Source organism: Marmota monax, unplaced genomic scaffold, assembly GCF_021218885.2.
Source record: "Marmota monax isolate L192 unplaced genomic scaffold, Marmota_monax_Labrador192_F-V1.1 WCK01_AAM20220418_F8-fsc00001, whole genome shotgun sequence".
Lineage (NCBI taxonomy): Eukaryota > Metazoa > Chordata > Mammalia > Rodentia > Sciuridae > Marmota > Marmota monax.
In genome coordinates this window covers 14213757-14226795 of record NW_026693777.1, presented here as the reverse complement: position 1 = coordinate 14226795, position 13039 = coordinate 14213757, and the positions used below count along the sequence as shown (strand labels likewise).

At 43.9% G+C, this 13039-nt stretch overlaps 1 long non-coding RNA gene across 1 annotated transcript in view; it reads left to right on the top strand.

Annotated features, from left to right (window-relative positions):
• Positions 1–802: 802 nt before the first annotated feature.
• The window catches only part of LOC124104729 (uncharacterized), a 72323-nt gene continuing 60086 nt past the window's right edge, over positions 803–13039 (top strand). The window contains exons 1-2 of the long non-coding RNA XR_006855500.2: positions 803–945; positions 1545–1619. This is a non-coding gene — a long non-coding RNA (uncharacterized LOC124104729). The remainder of the gene's footprint in view (positions 946–1544; positions 1620–13039) is intronic.

Genomic DNA, 13039 nt, shown 5'->3' with positions numbered 1-13039 from the left:
CCAGCCCTGCTCAGAACTGACAGGAAGCAAGCCTCTTACAGTGAGCAGAGACAGGGTCTGAGATGGGGCAGGGGCCAGAGAATGGGTCACTGAAAAGACTTTGGGTTTTGTTTTAGTTCAGGGAAACCACCAAAGAGAAGAAGGAGAGACATGACTACTGATGTCAGGGGAAAATAGTGACTCAAACTCTGGCAGAGGCCACAGAAGACAGATGGATGTGAGACATTGTTTTGGAAATATGGAGGAAGAAGTGGGAGGTGAGGAGGTCAGGAGGTATGAATCCTGAGAGAGGGAGGGTTGAACTAGGCAGGTGTTGAAGTCACACGGAAGGAAGACACACACTGTGGGCTGGAGGAAGTGAGGGAAGCTCCAGAAGCCCATCTCAGAGCTGCCTCTCAGCTGGTGTCCTGCCATCGATTCTGCAAACTGTCTTTCTTGGTCACATTGTTTTTGTGTCCGGTGAAGCAAGCAGAGAGCACTGAGCGTCTCTCTGTTGCCCTAGCAAGTCATATCTCACAAGCCCAATCTTACCCAGCAGATAGTAGCCCAGAGGTCAAGTTGCAGCCTGCGAAGGTTGCACAAATCCCCAGTCCTTCCTCCCATGGCCCTATCTCTTAAAACTGCGTCAGAGTGGGACAGAGGTGAGCCCACAGAAGAAAGTGAGGACCAAGAACGGACAGAAGGGGGAGCAAGTGGTTATGGATGAGAAATCAACTTGCACCTTGGTTACCTTGAGGGCTAAGCCTGTCCTTCCTGTTGCCCAAACCCCTCCCCCTTCTTAGTTCTGAGGACTATAGGAGGAGAGCGCGCGGGCTGTTCTAAGTAAAGAGCTACAGTGTGTTTCCATCTGCATTCAAATACCAATTGAGCAGAAACTTCAAGGCCTTCTTTCTGTAAACCATTAAACCAATAAGAAATTTCTTACCAGGGGAGAGTCACAGAGAAGTAAGAGGGTAGGGAGACGGGAGGATGAAGGAAGAGGGGGCGGTTGGTGGTGGAGCTCTGGTAAGAGCGGCTGCCAGCTGTCCAGGCTCCTGGCAGGCTCCTGGCTGGGATCAGTGGCCATGGAGAAGCATTCTTACAGGCTTCGCTAATGCACACACAGACGGGGAGGAAGTGAAGTCCTGATTTGACCTAACCATGGGGCCCTCTCTAATCACTATTAAAAGCAGTCATTTCCACCTTCCCTGGTGGCACTGGAGTGCTGGAAAAGATTAACGGGAAGAAATTCAACTAAAACCAATTCTTCAACCTATTCATTTAGAATGGCCAAAGAGAAAAAAGCCTGCAAAAGAACAAAAACTCTTGCCTTTATTTTTCTTCAAATTATCGAATCATTCTCTTTGTTCTCCATTGTTTTCTGAGAGCAATGTCTGACTCTGGGGCTATGCTAAAAAACTCTCTGGACATTTGATGGAGGACAATCAGCCTGGTGAGACCCAGCTTTTCTGCCTGTGAGAAGTTGATAAGAACTCCAAGAAAAAATAAGTTTGGGAAGCACTGGGTTAGAAGGAATAAAACAGGTTTCTTTTTTTATTTTCTAGGTATAGATGGACACAACACAATGCCTTTATTTTTATGTGGTGCTGAGGATCGAACCCTGGTCCCGCCTGTGCTAGGTGAGTGCTCTACCGCTGAGCCACAACCCCAGCTCCTAAAACAGGTTTCTTTACTATAAAGCTTTAAACATTTTCATGTGCAATGGGACTCTTCAGAAGGGTGTGGAATCTTGGGTTGGTTTCCTACTTGAAAACATTCTTCACTATACTTCTTTGCCCAAAGAAGAAACAAACTCAGAAGAGCTGTTCCTTCTGTGATTTCCTCTTATGGCATCTTGAAACAAAGAAGGGCATGATTCATTGGATGGTCCCCAATTCACTGGGCAGTAGCAGATCCTCTGGAATAAGTTTCCATGGTATGCTTCTGGAAGGCCTACAGAGGAAGGGGTGTGGAGGTGGCAATCAGAAGTGCCAGGTTCTACTTCAGGTTCTAAAAGCTACATGAGCTTCTGGGTCTCATTTTCAACTCTGAAAAAGACATGTTCACCAGGACAACATAAGTCAAGTTTCTAGGGGCTGGAACGTAGCTCAGTAGTAGAGCACTCACCCAGCGTGCAGGAGGCCCTGAGTTTAATCTTTAGAAATGCTTTAAAAAAATTTTTTTTTAAAAGTCAAACATCTAATACTATTGCATAGCACATGTGATACATGGCACCTATATGTCATAAATAGTTATATTTTTAAAATGAGGGAGGGGAATATTCCACTATCAAAATCTAGTTTATGACAGAGTTCTCACCATTCAAAAAAAAAAAAAATCTGTGTTCCTTGGCCTCATACCCAATAATAGAACCCTCTCACCTCCATTCAGCAGGAAAAAAGATAAATATACCATAAATGTCCTAGGTGAGCACAGTTACGCCAGGGCCCACAGCCTCAGTTCCTCACTCTTCTGCTAAAGCAACCCAGGACTCAGCTGGGAGCTCCTTGGATGGCCAGTGTCCCCCTGAAGGTGTTAATGGCTCCAGGAAACACTTCAATGAGAACTTCCACATGTGCCAAACACCCAGCCTGCCCCAGACTGGTGATCTCCAGTCTCCATGCTTAGGTAGATGCCAAGAGCATTGAGCTCCTCCTTGCCCAGAGCCCTGGCTGAGACTCAGAGCAGCTGGTAGACAGCTGACCTAGGGCTTCTCTCTCTTGTCCACTGAGGCATTTTTTGGTATGCGTGCCCTACATCTTAGGAAAGGAATCCAGAACTTTCCCTGGAAGCAATTCTACCAAGACAGGGAGGGGCTCAGAACCCACTGAGACTATAAGGTGCTGCTAACCTCACTCCTCCTGCCAGCAGAAAGAGACTAGGACACCTGGCTGTCTTCTCAGGAGAAAGGCTGAGAGGGCTGAAAGAGAACCAGAGTAGGCAGGGGGACCCAGCTAGATGACATACCTCCTGTGGGCTGAGCACCAGCAGAGAGTGGGTAGGAGACAGGCATGGGACCACAGGAAGGAGAGAGGATATTTTCTTGACTTAGGGCCTGCCTAGGGATAAAATATCCCTTGGGCCACACTTTAAACCTGACGGTTCTCTGGGACTGAACTATGAAAGTCCTAACTTTTGAGATGTTACAATTACAGTGGTCATGGATTCCTGGTATTGGTTTGGAAGAACTTGATGAGTGTGTCTCGGACGGCTTCCTGGAGGAGTGGCTCTTGAACCACGTTGTAGGTCTGTACTTCTTATTTGCTGATGTGCACAGGAAGCACTGAGGGCCTGCTTCAGCGGGGCTGGGGAAGGGCCTGTGATTCTGCATTTGAAACAAGCTCCCAGGTGATGCTGATACCTTGTGTCAGCTATAAAGGATACTAAAGAGTTGCCCCATGGACAGGGGGTCATTCAGGAGGACATTCCTGTCACCAGGCAAAAAGAGCAAAGGGGGAAGATGAGATGTACCTTAGAGAGCAAGGTGTGGGGAAAGAGTGGGAGAGGCAGGGAAGATGGGGAGGACCTTGCCTGAGAGGGGACAAGGGACACATGAGAAGTGCAGGGAGAGTGAACCACCAAGTTTAACTTTATCCTGTGAATCACAGCTATTTTCCGGGTGCATGTCCAGGCTCTATCAGAATCCTTGGGCACCAATTAAAGGCATGCTTCTGTTGGCCCCCACCCAGCAGAATATCAGATTTATTGGGTATGGAAAGGGGTTCAGAAATCTGCATTTTTAAAAACTTAATATTTTTCTTTTTAAAAGACAGGTTCTTACTGTGTTACCCAGGCTGGCCTCAAACTCCTGGGCTCAAGCAGTCCTCCTGCCTCAGCCTTCCAAGTAGCTGGGACTAGAGGCATGTGCTACCATAACCAGCAGATTCTGCATTTAAAAAACAATAATCTCTATTGATTTTATTTTTTTTTATTCTAGAATTGGGCAACACTTTATTCCATGAAAAGGAATAAAGTACAGGAAATCTGTACTTTTAAGAAGTTCTCTAGGTGATTTGCATGCAGTTTGGTAACCCGTGATGGGAATTAACATATTTCAGACAGGGGAAAGGCCAAGGTTAAATTAGCATATTGACAGATCCCCTGGAAAGCAGAGGAGGGTAGAAGGTAGGCAGAGGGGATGTAGACCAGAAAAACCAAGGACTTGGACCAGAATTCTGGCAGGAATGAAGAGGAGAGTGACCCAAAAAATATCCACCAATGGTTCATATTCATCCTCTCATTGCTCACTGGTGGACCGCCAGTCCAGGGGTATGTGAGGGCAAGAGAGGTGATGAATGCAATTTTAGATCTGCCAAGTTTGGTGGACATCCAGGTAGGGAAGACCATTGGGCAAATGGCTATGAGAGTCTGAAGATCAGAGGCAATGACCAGCTCTGGCTCTGGATTTTAGAACCTGTGACCTGAAGTATCACATTAAACTTTGTGTTGGCAGCAGTAAGCATTTCAGATTTTCCCAGAGATCATTTCTGGGGGAAAATGGCGATCAGAGTCCTTCTTCTGCCAGGAATCAATACTGTTACCAGCAGTGATCGTGATTGTCCCAAGTACAGAGGGCAGATGCTTCCTGGAGAAGCTTGAGCAATGGGGAACTTACGTAAGTTCTCCCCTGGAGACTTGCAGGCCTCTAAGGTGGTGAGGGTAGCCTCCCAGTATCAGCTGAAAAGAACAGAGGACCTCATAACAGGATCTACAAATATCTCTTTCTGCTATGATTTGATCTTGTAATGTACATTTTCAGGGCTTTTGTTTGTTTTAATTCCTGATACTGGGGATTGAACCTAAGAACCTTCTACCTTTGAGGCATATCTCTAGTCCTTTTTATATTTATTTATTTGTTTGTTTTTGGCACTGGAGATCAAACCCAGAGGCACTTAACCACTGAGCCACATCCCCAGCCCTTTTTTGTATTCTATTTAGAGACAGAGTCTCACTGAGTTGCTAAGTGTCTCACTAAGTTGCTGGGGCTGGCTTTGAACTCATGATCCTCTTGCCTCAACCACCTGAGTAGCTAGGATTATAGGTGTACACCACTGTGTCAGGCCTCCAACCCTTTTTATTTCTAAGACAGGGTCTCACTAAGTTTTTGAGGGTCTTGCCAAATGGTCCAGGTTGCCCTTGAATTTTCAACCACCCTGCCTCAGCATCCTGAATCTCTGAGATCTCAGGTATGTGCCACTGTACCTGGCCTGTAACGTACATTTTCAGACTCCAAGAGCAAACTATGGCAAACATGCTAGTGTCAGCTTATGGAACACTCCACCAGGTTAAGGTTGCTGAGAGCCACAGGCAAGTCAGAATGGCCCCTGGCATTTTGCCAGAAGTAATGGTTGAGAGGCGAGCCATTAAGATGATGATATTGGGGCTGTGGATATAGCTCAATTGGTAGAGTGCTTACCTCCCATGCACAAGGCCCTGGGTTCAATCCCCAGCACCACAAAAACAAACAAACAAAAAAGATGATGATATTAAGTTAAGCTGTTTATAATCGCTGTGACTGGATGATGCTGGATTGAAACAGGCTGTGTATTCAATTGTATATTAGACCTTTACTGTCCGGTAATAAGGTGGCTCGCGGGGTTGCGAGAGCGTGCGCAGCCCACTACTTTGGAGTTCTTGTTGAGTTCTCGCGGGATTCCGAGAGCGCGCGCAGCCCAGTGGTGTTCTGGGAGAGTTCCCGGGAGAGTTCCCCGGGGGAGTTCCTGTTGGTGTGTGGTGTTCCTGGGAGCCGCGCGTGTGGCGTTCGGGAGAGTTCCTGGGGAGTGTGCGTGGAGTGCTGTTGGAGTTCAGGCAATAAAGTTTCCTATTTGAACATACAAGTACTTTGTGGCGGCTCAGTGATTTGTGCCCAGCCAGACTGCGGCAAAGGTGACTGTCCCTACCCTTAAGGAACCCAGTTAACCGGAAAAGACAAACAAGGACCTGAACATCTATGCTGCCTTGCTGCATAACCATCCAAATAAACCAGGTTTCAGGGAAGGCTTAGCGGAAGAGCTGACACTGTTATATTTTAAAGGAGTAATAGAAGTTGGGTATGTGAAATAATGGAATGAGGGAGAAGAAGGATTCTAGGTAGAATAAACAGCCCATGCCAGGCACAGGCTGATGTGATCAGGGAACAGAAGAATTAGGCATGGCTGGAGCAAAAGGCAGATGGGGGACAGGGACAGGAAATGGATCTAATACAGGGGAAGGCAGAGCCTAATAAATCCTTACTGTTTGAAGACACTAAGTTTTGGAGAGGTTTGTACACAGCAAGAGGTCGCTGCAACCTCCTCCCAATACAGTGAAGGTTGATGTGCGGTGCCAGGCACTGCTGGGCACATGTGTGGAGTCAGTAGATATTTGCTGAATATGGTTTTTTTGTTGTTGTTTTTGTGTTTTTGGTTTGTGCTGGAAATGAAATCCAGGGCCTCACACATGCTAGGCAAGTGCTCTGTCACTAAGCTACACTCCCGGCTCTGAATGTGTGAATTCAGGGAAAATGGATTTGTCCATTGTCCATGGATCTTTATAAACAAAAATGCTAATGTCTTACAGTATTAATGCCAGAACTGAAGGGAACTGAAGTTAGGAAATGGGATTTGGGGCCAGGTATAATGGCACACACCTATAATCCCAGAGACTCAGGAGACTGAAGCAGGATGATCACAAGTTCAAGGGTAAGTCTCAGAAATTTAGCAAAACCCTGCCTAGAAAAAATAAATAAAAGGAGCTAGGGACATAAAACTCAGTGGTACAAATGCCCTGGGTTGAATCCCCTATACCAAAAAAAGAAAGAAAGAAAAGAAAAGGAGAGGGTGGGGTTTGGAGCTTAACATTTCAGTTCTGAGTTTTGAGAAGGTATAAGACATAGTCACGCTGAAGTGGTGGAGAGACGGAGGTAACTGAAGTTGAGGAGGTAAACAAATTTGAGGTTAACATACTGGCTGAGACAAATGAATATTCAGCTTATCCAGGAAGATGGCAGGACTGGTGCTGGGGAGAGATACTGGAAGGTTCTACCTGAGAGCCATGAGAGGGCATAGGACAGGTGGAATCCATGGAATTATCAAGCTTCAAAAAGGCAAAAAGGATTCAGTGAAGGATCTGTGGGAGCAGATATAACAGGAGACTCAGGGGAAAAGAGGACAACCCAGCACCATCCTCAGCAATGGCTATCAGGTCACCTTCAGGGGCTGATGAATGAGGTGGGGCTTTCACAGCATTGCAGCCAAGCACAGATGAGGCTTCATTCTGGGCAGATGAGAAGCATACTCAGATGAGATCACCAGGAAGATTAACTGGCCTCTGATTTTGGCTGGCCCCGAAGGTTAAAAAAAAAAAAAATGGTTTCCTTGCCAGCATACCCAGAAGATAGATAATGTTTGCCGTTGGCAGTGGAATCAGCAAACTGAGACCTTGGCTCAAGAGTCCAAATGAAACTATAGTGAAAGGATGCAGGCAGGGCTGTGGGTAGGCCCAAGTCAGTAAGCCCCCAACTGGCCTGCAGACCTCGGACGCTGAGCAGAGAGGGAGGAGCAGCAAGCTGAGTCCTGGGGTGAGCAAGAATGGGGCTCACCTGGACTGCTGTGTACCCTAAAACTTGTCCTCACAGGAAGGGTTGGCATGGCTGGTCAGAGTTAGCTATATGGAACCAGTGCTCGGTCTGGAAAGGCAAGATGGTCTGAGTTGATTCTCTTCAAATCCTATGAAAAAATAAACTTTATAATGATTCTTCCATATTATAAAAAGTAGTCACATTTAATGTTAAAAACTCTGTTTTCAAATCCCCAAAGCAGAAAGGCCTTCCACTTCTGTCTCCCTCTACACACATAAAAAATGAGCATGGATAAGAAATAATCCTTAACATACTTTTAAATTCTCATTTTAATAACCCAGTCACAGCCTTTGGGCTATTCTGTTTCCTGCCTTGATATTCCAGTCCAAAGGAACCAAGCAGAGAACGGTGACAGAACTAGAACTAAACAATGGACTCCTTCAAGTCCTTGCAGTATATCATTCAAACTGAAAGGCATTTATTAAGCTCCAACCCATTAGTCAGGTCTCTCTCAATTTCAAGTGAGTGAAACCAACATAAGCTGGCTTAGGCCAAGTAGGAAATTTATTGGTTCATATTTTAAAAGAACAAGAAGAGGAATGAAAGAAAGAACAGAAACAAATAGGAGATCCGCTCAATCAGATGTTGGCAGGAATCTCATCTCATCATTTCAGCCCTGCTTTTTCAGTATCAGTTTTTTCTCAGGCAGGGTTTCCCAACTGGTGACCAAGTTAACAACACAAGGAAAAAGTACCTCCTTTTTGAAGCAAAATTCTGAGGCATGTTCTCATTGGTTATGCTTGGGTCACATGCCCATCCTTGAACCAATCATGGCCAGGAGGATGCAGTTCTCTCATTGGCCAGGCCAGATCGCACATCCACACCTGGAATGGTGTGGTGATGTTAGTCCCATTCAAGCTACACACATAGTTGGGTCCTCAAATAAAAGTTGCAGTTACCAGAGGGAAGGGCATGGCATGCAGGGTAATTGCAAATAGGTGGCTAGACACAGCAGACTTCATGGACCTGCAACCATGGACCTTGGGCCAGACTCATGGCCTGGCTCTTAGAAAGGATTAATGCATCTCTGTTTTGAAATTCTTAATACTTCTTAATAATTCAATATTTAATTTTTTTTAGTTGTAGGTGGACACAATACCTTTATTTTTAATTTTTGTATGTGGTGCTGAGGATCAAACCCAGTGCCTCACACACAGTAGGCGTGCGCTCTACCGCTGAGCCACAACCCCAGTCCCAATAATTTAATATTTCATAGTTTGTTTATGAATTTTAAAGAATTTTAAGCTTCAAAATTATAAGAATAATAATTAGAAGTAGGAGCCTTGCGTTTTCATTTTTCAGTGGGCCCTACAAATCAGGTAGCTGATCTTGTGGTTACACTACTGTGTGCCTGGGAAGGATTCAAGAAACCCATAAAACAGTCCCCTCAGGGAGAAGAAACAAAGGACACTTTTGGGGAAAAGAAGAAGTGATCTGTGCTGGTTTAGGCCTGTAAGGAAGGAAAATGTACTCATTCATTCATTCTTTCTTTCATTTATTCATTTAAAACTTTATTAAGGGGCTGGGGAACTACTATTGCCAGGGAGTAGAGAAAGAAATGACTGTCACAGTCCTAAGGAAGTCCCTGCTCTGCTGGAGTGGGAGAAGGATCACAAGCACAGCAGAGTAAGGGTTGGGATGTAAAGAAACACCCAACGCTGTGGAGTGCAGGGTAGATACTGCAAGCAGTCCAGCCTGGAGATGGGGTCCAGCCTGAAGGTGGGTATATGCTGTTGTCCTAAGAGTCAGGCATGTGATTGATTGGTCAATAGAAGCCAATAGTTGCAAAGCCTGCTAAGCTTCTCCACCAGTGGAGATAGTTTCACAGTGCAGAAAAAATCATGCCAGGTGCTTCCAGGCAGAAGCTTGTGTCTGAGCCATGATATGGACTGAATGAAACTTCTCAGGGTGTCAGCCCTAGCCACAAACTTAACCACTAGATAGCCTTAGGCATGAATATTCTTGCATTCCAGTGCCTGATCTAAGTGTCAAGAAAGGAGAAGTATCCCAGTGGCTCAGGAGGCTGAGGCAGAAGGATCACAAGTTCAAAGCCAGTCTCAGCAACTTAGCGAGGCCCTAATCATCTTAGTAAGACCCTGTCTCTAAATAGAATATTAAAAAATAACATAAAGAGAGTCTACAGAATGGGAGAAAATCTTTACTACAAGCACCTGAGATAGAGCATTAATCTCCAGGATATGTAAAGAACTCAAAAAACTTAATATCAATAATAATAATTAATAATAATAATAGTAATAATACAAATAACCCAATCAATAAATGGGCTAAGGAACTGAACAGACACTTAACAGAAGAAGAAATACAATTGATCAACAAATATATGGAAAATTGTTCAACCTCTTTAGCAATTAGAGAAATGGAAATCAAAACAACTCTAAGATTTCATCTCCCTCATCAGAATGGCAATTATCAAGAATACAAATAACAATAAATGTTGATGAGGATGTGGGGAAAAAGGTAACTCATACATTGCTGGTAGGAATGCAAATTGGTGCAATTGCTATGGAAAGCAGTATGGAGATTCCTCAAAAAACTTGGAATGGAATCACCATTTGACCCAGCTATCCCACCTCTCAGTTTATACTCAAAGGACTTAAAATCAGCATATTACAGTGATGCAGCCACATCAATGTTTATCGCAGTTCAACTCACAATAGCTAAACTATGGAACCAATCTAGGTGCCCTTCAACAGATGATAAAAAAAATGTGGTATATACAATGGAATATTACTTAGCCTTAAAGAAGAATGAAATTCTGGCATTTTCTGGTAAATGAATGAAGCTGGAGAATATCATGCTCAGTGAAATCAGCCAATCCCAAAAAACCAAAGGTTGAATGTTTTCTCTGATATGTGGATGCTAATTCACAATGGGGCAGGGAGCTAGGGAAGAATAGAATTACTTTAGATTAGGTAAAGGGGAATGAAGGGAGGGGAGAGGGTATAGGGGTAGGAAAGATAATAGAATGAATCAGACATTATTACTCTCTCTATATAACTATATAACCAGTGGGATTCTACAAATAAAAAAATTATTATTAAAACAAAAGAGGCTGGGGATGTGGCACAATGGTTAACCCTGGGTTCAATCCTTGTAACCAAAAAAAAAAAAAGAAAGAAATAAAGAAAGGGGAAGTAGCATCAAATCAATTGGGAGAAATTTAATTCTGATCCCTGGACTTTTCATTTATATGAACCATTTTCATGTTGTTTTCACAGTAGAATCATTTGTCCCCACACACTTTGTTTGTTTATAATGGGAGTTTGGGCAACAATTAACTCACATCCAGCGGTGTGGTTTTTTTCCCTAGCATAATTGCAATTATTTGTTCCTTCATAGTTTCATCATGGGCTTAGCTTTTCATAAACTCAAATGGTTGCAATTAACTATAATCACTGCTTTCTTTCTTTTTTAGTTGTACATGGACACAGTACAATTATTTATTTATTTTTATGTGGTGCTGAAGATGGAACCCAGGGCCTCACTTGTGCCAGTCGAGCGCTCTACCATGAGCCACAACTCCAACTCTCTGCTTTCTTTTTGATACTCAAAAAAGCTAAGATAGGTCACTGCCCTCAAGAAACTTAAATTCTTTTTGGATAAACAAGATCTAACATACATGAGAAACACAGTGAGCAGAGCGATGCAGAACGTGTAACAGGCTGTTCTGATCCCTGTAGCCATGGGTGACAGGTAACGCTCTCTTCCTCCCACATGATTCTTTGCATGCACTGATTTTCATGGGAGATAGGAAGTCTCCTCTGGAGTGAAAGCTTGAATTCAATCTACAGTTGGACTCGGGTACTACAAGCATGTCTGAAGGGGAAGGGCACAATTCACTGTGCAAAGCTGGGGAGGAAGAATCAACATGGATAGTCTCCAGTTGCCAGAGATGAACAGCAAGTAAAGACGGGGATCCTTCAAAACCAAAAGGGGCTGGGGATGTGGTCCAGTGGCCACATGAGACCCCCTACAACAATTACATAAAGATTCCAGATATCCATTACTGAATAACAAACTACTAGAGAACCTATTCAGGGTTAGTTGGCACAAAACTCTAATCATTTTATTCTTACGGCTCTGGTTCTGGGGTTGACTGGGACCATCTAGGTGGTGTGAATCAAGGCTTCCAATGTCTAATTTCTGTGTTTACAGTCAGGTGGTGGCTGCAAAAGGAGTCATGTCAAAAGCTCTTGGCTTTTGTGCTGACTGTTTTCTTGAACTTCAGGTGGACTTCTAGCTAAAATATGTCTCTTTGTGGGCCTGGTTTTCTCACTGTGGTGCCTGGGTTCCAAGAGGCGGGGCAGGACATGGAAACTGCATTTAGTGATTATAGTTAATTGGGTTGTGTAGTAAGCCACTGATGTGGGTCTCTTATCTAAATTCTACTGGCCAAGCAGATTCAGAGACCAGACCCAAGGAGAGGGGACATAGAATACCACTTCTACATGGGGCTGGGAATGGGGGAGCCCAATTTGGGAACTCCTTTTAAGTTTTTTGAGCGTGAAGTGTATTGCATGAATTTTCTCATTCAGTTCTCACTTTGACTATTAAAACCATTTTACAAATAAGGAACCAAGTTCAGAGGAACTGAAACAGAGAACACAAGAGACTTGCTGAAGACCACGTGGACTCCATTTCCTATTCGTTTTAGCTATCATTCTCTGTTCCAAATACCTGAGGGAAGAGGAATCTTCAAAGGGATGACATCCTGAGGGGGCAGGGACCCTAAACAATCCTAGCTGAGCTCTAACATGAATCTGGAATGTGTTCACTCACTGGGGCCCACAGCGCTTGGGTTGTGTAGTAAGCCACGCCCTTTTCTGAGGTTTCAGTTTCAGTGGTTTCAGCTACTGAAGTCAACCACAATCCAAAAATATTAAATGGAAAATTCCAGAAGGAAATAATTCATAAGTTTTTAATTGCATACCACCATTCTGCATAGTGTGATGAAATCTCCTGCCATTCCACTTCATCTAGCCTGGGACACGAATTACCCATTTGTCCAGTGTATTCATGCTGTATACATTGCCCATCTGTTAGTCACTTAGCAGCCATCTTGGTTAAGGACTATTGTAGCAGCATCTATATGTTGTTATAATTATTCCGTTTTAGTATTAGTTAATATTACTACTCTTACTGTATCTAATTTATAAATCAAACTTTATCATAGGTATATATTTATAGAAAAAGACATAGTATATATTGGGTTTGGTATATCCTCAGTTTCAGGCATCTACTGGGAGTCTTGGAATGTATCCCCTGTGTATAAGGGGGGACTACAGTGTATTTAAATGATAAATTGCATGATACATACTCTTCACTAAAAAGTAACTTGGAGATTGGACAGACAAGGTGTGGGTAGACTGGTCCCCAGAAAACTTTATGTGTATTTTTTTTGGCTGGGTCTGAAGGACAGGT